The 8,985-nt window shown below is 37.9% G+C and overlaps 2 long non-coding RNA genes across 5 annotated transcripts; both read left to right on the plus strand.

Annotated features, from left to right (window-relative positions):
- Nucleotides 1–2,269: 2,269 nt before the first annotated feature.
- LOC131239821 (uncharacterized) lies at nt 2,270–6,220 on the plus strand. Of its 4 annotated transcripts, XR_009168412.1 has the most exons (6): nt 2,270–2,526; nt 2,716–2,785; nt 3,038–3,068; nt 4,568–4,672; nt 4,847–4,935; nt 5,424–6,220. It is a non-coding gene; the product is annotated as an uncharacterized LOC131239821 (long non-coding RNA). The 4 variants fall into 4 exon arrangements; XR_009168413.1 differs by lacking the exon at nt 4,847–4,935; XR_009168414.1 differs by lacking the exons at nt 2,716–2,785; nt 3,038–3,068.
- A 328-nt stretch (nt 6,221–6,548) lies between these two features.
- LOC131239820 (uncharacterized) lies at nt 6,549–8,746 on the plus strand. Its single transcript, XR_009168411.1, has 3 exons — nt 6,549–7,252; nt 8,238–8,288; nt 8,416–8,746. It is a non-coding gene; the product is annotated as an uncharacterized LOC131239820 (long non-coding RNA).
- The last annotated feature ends 239 nt before the right edge of the window (nt 8,747–8,985 follow it).

The following is an 8,985-nucleotide window of genomic DNA, read 5'->3' on the forward strand; positions in this document are numbered from 1 at the left end:
CTGGTTGAGGCTCTCAAATAGCGACGTGCATCTATGAGTCATGATGAATAGAGGACTCTAAATAAAAAAAGGTAAATCCTCAATTTGATTGTGCCTAATGGATGAGGATCTCTACAATGTCATTAGGGAGAAAACCGCAACTGAGTTGTGGACGAAATTAGAAAACGTTTATACGAAGATATCATTGAAAAATCGCCTGCACTTGAAGTTGCAGTTGTTCAACTTCAAAATGGCAAAGGATAGGGATGTGGAGGCTCACATCAGTAATTTTAACAAGTTTATTTGCAAGTTGCTAGACATGGGGGAAGTAGTCAAAGATGAAGATCAAGCATATATTTTTCTGAATTCACTTACGACATCATATGAGTCTTTTAGGGCTACCAAAAAAATAAGCCAATGATACAGACTATGTTAATTTTTTTATTACGGATATAAACCGTAGCTATATTACTACAGGTTTTATCCTACTACACTAATAGAAATTAACGGTCCTATAAGGGACTTTATGAGCCCACCACAATATGTGTTTTATCTCATTCGTCCATCTATTTCGACATACCATTTCAGGGCATCTTCCCAAAAAGTGAGGTAGATCAAAGGCTCAAGTAGACCACATAGTAGGAAATAGTGGAGATTAAATCAAATTTGTTTTCTATGGTGTAGTCCACTTGTGCCTTCAATCTAACACATTTATAAGATTATGTCTTAAAATTATGTATCAAAATGAATGGACGGAATGGATAAACCACATACATCATGGTGAGAACCACAGAGCCCCTGATAGTTGGACATTCACACTAGATAGAGTTGAAATAGGGAATCGTTGAAAAATTAGATTAACACATAAAAAATGGGATAAAATTATTCCATTTTATTAAGCCCATGTAAATGAATAGTTTGGTCGATTCTTAGGCTAAACTAATCAACAGGTGGGCCATAAAAGTGGGCCCATGTTTTCAAAATGCTAGTAATGTGGGCGAAAAACTTGAGCTACATGTGTGTTTGACATCCTAACTGACCATTAGATGGGTCCACTGTGTCCAATGACTAGCCCATAAATTTAGAATGGTCCAGTTATCAAAAGGCCAACCTGTACACTGGACGTGGACCACTGAAACAATCTATCTGCCGAGCAAAATGGCCTATGTTTGGGCCAATACATCTACACAAGGGCGCCCGCTTGATGCACAACCTGGTTCTCCCATACATGACAGGTTGGCATGTATGGCTGCATGTGTGGGATTAGCAAAGCTCAGGATAACGATTTCATTAACAAAGGAGACTAGCCAAATACAACAAGTATAACCATAAACCAGCAGTGACTTGATTTGCAAATTTTTTAAATGATGCTATCACTATAGGTAAGCCATGAAGGCTATGTGACGTGTTATGTGGGCCCACTATGATGTATTTGTTTCATCCACACCATCTATCAATTATTCCATATCATTTTAAGTCATCAGCCCAAGAATAAGGTACATCAAAATTTCGGGTGGACCACATCACTGGAAACAATGTTGATTGAAAACCCACCATTAAAAACTTTTGGTGGGCCACCAATGTTTTCGATCAAACTGATATTTGTTTTGTTCCCTTCATCCAAGTCTTTATGACCTAATCAACAGCTTGGATGTGAAACAAATATTACAGTGGGCCCTAGTAGCTTTTTAATGGTGGACTTTCAATCATTATTGTTTTCGGTGGTGTGATCCACCTGAGGTTTAGATATCCCTCGTTTTTGGAATCATGCCCTAAAACGATCAAAAAGAATGGATGGACAGCATGGATAAAACAAATATAATATGGTGGGCCCCACAAATCATTAGCCATTATCCACACCACCTCCCCAAGCTGTGTCCATCAACACAGAAGCAAAAAAAAAAAAGGATAGAAAAGAAAAAAGAGAAAAGGGGGTTCCTACCTTGCGGAAGCTCGATGGGAGAAGGAGAAGGAGAAGTAGACTGAGAGAGGGGGAAGGAGACTTGAGAGAGGGACGCTTCTTCAATGCATGTGCGATTCTTCCCAACAATTTTCATTTTAAAATTTTTAACCGTTACCTGTATTAAAGAGGTAGGTAACTTGAAAAACGACTTAAGCGCCTTTAAGATTTCTGCCTTTTTCTCCTTGAAAGAAAGTCACGTGTTAAGAGAAAGTTACCTTTGACTTTTCTCCCCGAAACACCAACCGTAACAGTCACCCCTAACTTTGTTACATTTTAGAAAAAGTTACATGCATCCAAACGGCCCTTATCTCCCTCTCTCTCTCTCTCTCTCTCACTCTCTCCCCGGATCTTTGCTCCTGATTCTCCTCTTTCCCCCCCTCTCTCCCAATCTTCGTCCCATTAATTCCTCTGTACTTTTAGCAAGAATCTCCTTATCCAAAATTCATTTACCCCTAACGAGCGTAGAAATTTCAAGGGCCTGAAAGATTCGGTACTTTCAAAAAAAAGCCTCAACCGCTTTCTTCTAATTGCGGTGCCTTCAGTGGATTTCAGACCAGAACGCTCAGATCAAGCTCTAGAAATCGGTAAAGAACTCTACAATCTTCTATGTTTATTTGTGATGTTTACATAAATGTCCTCGAAATGGAAATATAGTACGGAAAATGCCATGGGATGGTAACGAAAATGCTCTCATCTTCCCGTCTGCTTTTGGGATTAAGCCAGGTTTGACGTTATCTCAAGTCTCATAAAAGCTGATGCTTCTTCGCTTATAGGGTACGTGACCTGAGGCTTTGAGCCCTATACGCGGGTTTCCAGTTTCGACAAGTGGGGCCCACCAATCGGGTATCTGGACCATTGTTTTGTTTCATTCTACCCTGAATAGACCATGATCTAGAAATATTGAGGGATAGAAAAATCTGGGGTCTTATATCTAACTCTTTCCAGCTGTAGGATTTTCGATTTACTTTCATCACATTAGATCTTTTAAGCAGGTAATGCATCTCCTTTCTAAGATTTATCAGACTAGTTGTCTGAATTAAAACTTCAACAGGCATGGTGCTTGTTCTGTGCAGGCATGGTTCTTGTTCTGTGCAGGCATGGTACTTGCAAGCAGCAATTAAGGCAGGTCTGTATTGAGTGGTATTGAGTTCAGATTTCCATGTTAGTCCATTGTAGATTGTGTCTTTTAGGGCCTGTTTGGATGCCTGTAAGTTGCGTAAGTGGGAAGTGACTAATAGGGAAGTCACTTTCAAGTGGTGTCTGGGGGAGAAAAATCACCTGTAAGTAACTTACAACCTGTAATCTTACAGGCAAATCTACCAAAAAACTGCAGGGGGATGGGGGTGGGAAGTCACTTCCCTGTAAGTCACTTACAGGCTCAACAGTCAGATTTTTAAGAGAGGAAGAGGGAGAGACGCACCAACCCACCAACCACCATTGTATGTGACAGAAATCTATCCTTGTTTTCACCTCTCTCTCTCTCTCTCTCTCTCTCTCTCTCTCTCAATACATCTATAGAGCCAATTATCTCCCCTGCTCTCATTCTCTCAATACATCTATAGAGCCAATTATCTCCCCTGTGATACTTAACATGTGGGTTTCACTACTACTGACATTGTTGAGATTTTGGAGGTAAGGACATTGAGTACAGATATGTGAATGGTGTATGACGGCATGCTGAAATTTGACACATATTTGTTGTTCATACCATGTGCTTAGTTTAGTAAAAGATGTTATGTTATGGTATGTTTTTTTCTGGATTTAAGGTTGGTTCTTGGATTCTTATTTGGTTAAAAATGTCATGTTACGGTATGTTTTTCCAGTTGCATATCCAGGTACATACTTACGTAGATGCATACGTAATCTGCTTTTATTCTATTAAATAGATAAATACATTTGTAGCCACCTTCATACATATGGAATCTATATGCATGCTTACAATGAAAAGCTCGTTCTTTCTCTCCCTCAGCATGAATTTCACTTGGTAAGTTCATTTTCAACCAACCATAGTTTTGAAGACTGTACTGTGCCACTCTTTTTAATGCTTTATGCATTGTATGCATTCTCAGTTCAATCAAGTCAAAAGGGCATCAGCCTAGGAGACTTGGCACGAATGTTAGACATGTGAACTGGACTCATGCATTCAGGCCCATGTGTGTTTACCCAAAAGTCTGGTCCACTCATCAAGTTGGCAACACTTGTATGCTGCATGTGGACTGTGGAGTGCTGGCTAATTTTATTTTACAACCTTTTTCACTTGACTCAAATTTCTAGGCCATTTTGATAGTTTTGACTGTGGAATTCCGTTGTTACGATATTTCTGGAATATGAGTTTGACTTGTTGTAATTGATCCTATTGATGGTATGGAGAATAGGTCTGTTATCTTGATAGTGTTTGTCGAGTGGGATGGCCTGATTTTGGATCATGGCACATATATGGTGGGGCCTGCCAGATAAACGTCCCGAATCTTAGACGTGTCCCACATTGTATGTGTGGGATGAATCCATATGTATGAGACCCTATTAGCAAGGCTCATGAAAATTTCATTCGTAGATAATTCCCTCTTATGATGTATGCTTCTCATGGTTCACTACATTTCTATCCAGGGAGAGAACTACTTCCAGATTGATTTGGATATGCATAGATTCAGCTACATCTCAAGAAAAGGGTTCGAAGCATTTCAAGACAGATTGAAGCTCTGCGTCTTGGACATTGGCTTGACCATTCAGGTAAGCATGTTTTTATCAAAATCTTCCTTTCATCCATTTATTTTTCGTAGATTGTTCCGACTCATTCTCTCGGTGAAACATGGAAACAACAAGTGTGAATCAAGCATTTCTACATAGCAAGTAGCATACAAGTCTATCGTCCCCTTGTTGAAATGATTCAATGCTTGTTATAAGGTTTCTACTATCATGCTTTGTATCAAGACCTGACCTTGAATTAGGAGCACTTTGGACAAATTCATTCGCAGGCAATGAAAGCTGCTGTGGTACTCTCTCTCTCTCTCTCTCTCTCTCTCTCTCTCTCTCTCTCTCTCTCTCTCTCTCTCTCTCTCTCTCTCTCTGGAAATTGGGTTTTATGCTCTTCTTATAAAGGAAAATAATTGGGTTTTATTTATTTATTTATTTATTATAACTGCTCTCTCATAGTCTCAATTGAAGGGAAAAAAAGAAGCATTCACTAAGTTTGGAATTGTGCATGGGATAGATCCAGGGATTTGCGCTTCTAATTTACGCTTGCTCAAACTTTATAGCTTTAGATGTTCTAATCATGTGTTTACTTACACCATTGAAAAAAAAAAAAAAATCGTGTGTTCGCATACAAGGCAATGGTGATTTATAGCTTGTGGACATGCTCTTGCTTCTTCTCATGGTTGGTTTGTATGAGATAGTTTGAGAGTTCTGTTCACTATTTATCATTTATTGCCATTATAAAAACTCGTCATCTTTATGAAATTTGTGTTTTTTTGCATACCAGAAAAGAGGCAGGCTGAAGCAGCTTGGATTAGAGAAATATCCCGATAGGATTCCAGTAAGAACTTTCTTGGTTTTTTATTATGCAGTTTACTTCTTTGAATTACCATTCCCCTTTTCTATGAGATTCTTATCTAAGTCTTTGTGCAATTTAGGTGATTGTGGAAAGGGCTGAAAAGAGTGACATACCAGACATTGATTAAAAGAAGTCGATGGCTTTTCCTTACTAGTTCTTACTTTTTTGTCTTTATTTCAATATGGTTGAGTATGTTTCTTTTCATTTTGTCTTTTCCTTACTAGTTTTTACTTTTTTGGCCTGATTTCAATATGGTTGAGTCTGTTTCTTTTCATTTCTTTATCAGTTAAATCTTTGTTTCCACTTTTTTTTCTTTTCTTTTCTTTCTTTTCTTTTCTGCCCTTATTATGAAATTAAGGAACCTTAGTGTTTTAGCTGTGAGACTTCCTGCAATGTGTTTTTTTACCTAAGAAATGTTCTCTCTATAAGAGAGAGACCTTCCTCGCAGGTGATGCGAGTCCTTTGAGAGAGGGCCTTGACATTCTTGCTTCGACGACAGTCGTTGAAGCCACATGGCAAACATCTTTCATTAGGTAGACCATGGCACCAAACCATGGTCGTTGTGCTACATTTTCAAGAAAATCAGGAACTTATATCTTTATTGAACATTTTTGTTTTATTATGTAAGAAAAGGTTCTAATGATTTGGTGGTGGCCCCAGCGTCCACAGGCATCAGCCAATCAGCCCTTTGGACTTCTGTTCCCTATGCTTTTCTTTAATTTGGTTGCTTTAAAAAAAGAAGAAGTCGTGCCTATCTGCATTGCATGTATTAGGTGAAATGCTATGTCTATCAATGATGAGTTTTTTCTAAAGGCTGGTTGGCCTAGTTAGTAGAAAGGTGCCATAGAGAACCACCTATTGCTTAGAGAAGCCAGCCTTTTGTCTCCTTGTCTATTAATCATGCAAGTCCCATCCTAGGGGAAAATATGTGTACCAACATGTTTATCATGGTCTAGTAACATAGTGTTACAATCCGAATAGTTTTTTGCTAACACACGTGGGCCTTTCCTACCGTGTAATATGCTTTTAAAGTTTTGTATTAACATGCACAGTAGTACGGAACTTTGATAGCAGCAGCTACACAGTAGTACAGAACTTTGCATGTGGCTGCTTCATGGGCCACATGCATTTTTTTTCCTGTAAAAAGTTATGATAACAAAATGTTTGATATGATAACTAACAGAAACTTGGTTTTTTCTTGTTGTTTTTTGCTCCATGTGACTCCAACTGTTAGTCTTTGTTGATTGTGTTTAAGATTTTAATTTCTAGGAAATGATTCTGCCATGTATCGAAAGAAGTGCAAATATTCCAGCAATAGTTAACTCTATTAAGGAGCTACAATTGTTCTATTATTAGGCTAGAGGTTTGAGAAACAATGGCTACAATACCAATGGTTTTGGTTTTGCCCCACCTGCTTCTCTTCCAGCCGAGTCTTCAAGAAAGGTTTATAATTCATGCTGATTTTTGCATAATGATTTTGACCGTTCTCTATAAATATGGCTGATTGTTGTTTTCTTACAATTGGATGAGGTTCTCTTGCCCGATCCATTTGATAGGCCACATGCTGTTTTCATGTTAAAAATTGGAGGAATCAAAGGTTCACAAACATATACATTCAGTGTTTACCTTAGTCACATTGTTTTCTGCAGTTAGTGATTTTATAAAGTTTCTTTCACCAACAGATCCACTGTCGTTGCTTGACCAATCAGATTTCTGAGTTGGCGGTGCCTTGAGTATGAAGGTTCTTATTGATTCAAGTAAAGATGAAATTGAAATTTCATGTATTTGAACTTCAAAATCATTTGTCTCCATGAACTCTCTACCTTTCTCTCTTTTAGCTGCATCTATTCTGTTGATGGTTGGTTAACCTTTGAGCTTATTGCAGATGAAGATGAGCTTTTTATGATTTCACTAGACGGGCAGCTATTCTAAAGTCTTTAACACGTCGTTCATATTTCATAGTTTCTCTTATCAAACTTGTTTAGGCAAATTGGTTAGGAGGATCATATATTGGTTCCCTGGAACACACACACACACAGCTGGAATATTGCTTCTGAATCCTAGCCTGTGTATCAGGTGGGATTTGTTGTTCAGATGATCTGCCATTCAATCTCCGCTCCCTAGTTCCACCCTTCGTGATTTGAACAGTCCCCCCACGTACCTTAATTGGATAGGCCACAATACAATAATTATGCTTACTGGACCATCCTAACCACTGGTTTTCTAGTCCAACTGTCTAAATTAAAAGGGTGGTTCATCCATGAGGGTCCAACATGATGAAATGATCCCAATCACAGAATAGGACTTGCCGGGTGTGGAGATTGTTTGAAAAAAATGAAAACTCGACCTGACTCAAAACCAAGTTGATTCAAAGACTCATGCAAGTTTCTCAAAAACTCTTTGACCGAGTCTTGGTTGTTCTCCATCCAAGAATGGGCCAACAGGTTTGAATGGTCTTGGTTGAAATGCATGCATGCTATGTGTACTTTGGATGGGTTCTACCATTTGTAGTAGCCGAGTAATAACTAATGTTTGTGTAATTTGTAATTTCATTAATCTTATACAACTAGTTGTACCATTGGATCATTAAAAAAAAAAAAAAATTATAGAGATGAAGAAAGATTTATTGGAATAAATTTATCAGGCCCATGGAGAAAGGTAAATTTTGGAGTTGTACTTGTATGTTCTTAGTCTAACAATTTTGAGCTTATAGTTATTTCTTTTTTTTTTATTTGTTTGCAGATGAAAGGCTTAATCTGAACCGCCCAATCTGTGGACCCGACTTCAGATATGGTACATCACAATCAGATTAGTTTGACATCATGATTTCTTATTAATGGGTATTTGTTTGTTAAATTGGAACCATTGATTTTCTTTTATCCTTTTTTTTTTTTAATTTTCCATTTTAACTCCTTAATAGATGTCCAAATCTCATGTAAACACTCTTGGCTTGGAAAGTAAGGTTGCTTGCTAGGGGCCAACGAACAATCCCCACTTCAATTGATGAGCTTTTTTGTGTTGACTATGTACCGTTGGAGGGCGATGTTTGGATGGTGGTGGACACATTAATTTTATTTTAACAGTTTTACAAGGTGAAGTGATGTGGAAGATGGGTGTGAATCATTTCGTATGTTCATATTCTATTATTCTTTATTTGTATTAGTTTAGATGGGCATACGAGTTTGTAAGCCATGAAATCTTTTTCCGTATTAGCCTAAATGAGTTGATCAATCAGGGCATGTACTAGCAATGGTAAGAGACCTTTTTTATAATTTTTTTTTTGAAAAAAAAAAAAAATAGAAACTAGCTACGGATATTGGCCATAGCCCATCTCTGAAAACCGCAGCAATCGCCAACTTTAGCATATTGCCATGGATTTCATTCAACTTTTCATTACAAATATTACCCGTAGCTGTATGTACATTTCCTACAGAAAATATGGCTACAAACTATATTTGTCGCTAATGGAACCTATGGCTACGGACTAAAT

This window comes from Magnolia sinica, chromosome 3, assembly GCF_029962835.1.
Source record: "Magnolia sinica isolate HGM2019 chromosome 3, MsV1, whole genome shotgun sequence".
Classification (NCBI taxonomy): domain Eukaryota; kingdom Viridiplantae; phylum Streptophyta; class Magnoliopsida; order Magnoliales; family Magnoliaceae; genus Magnolia; species Magnolia sinica.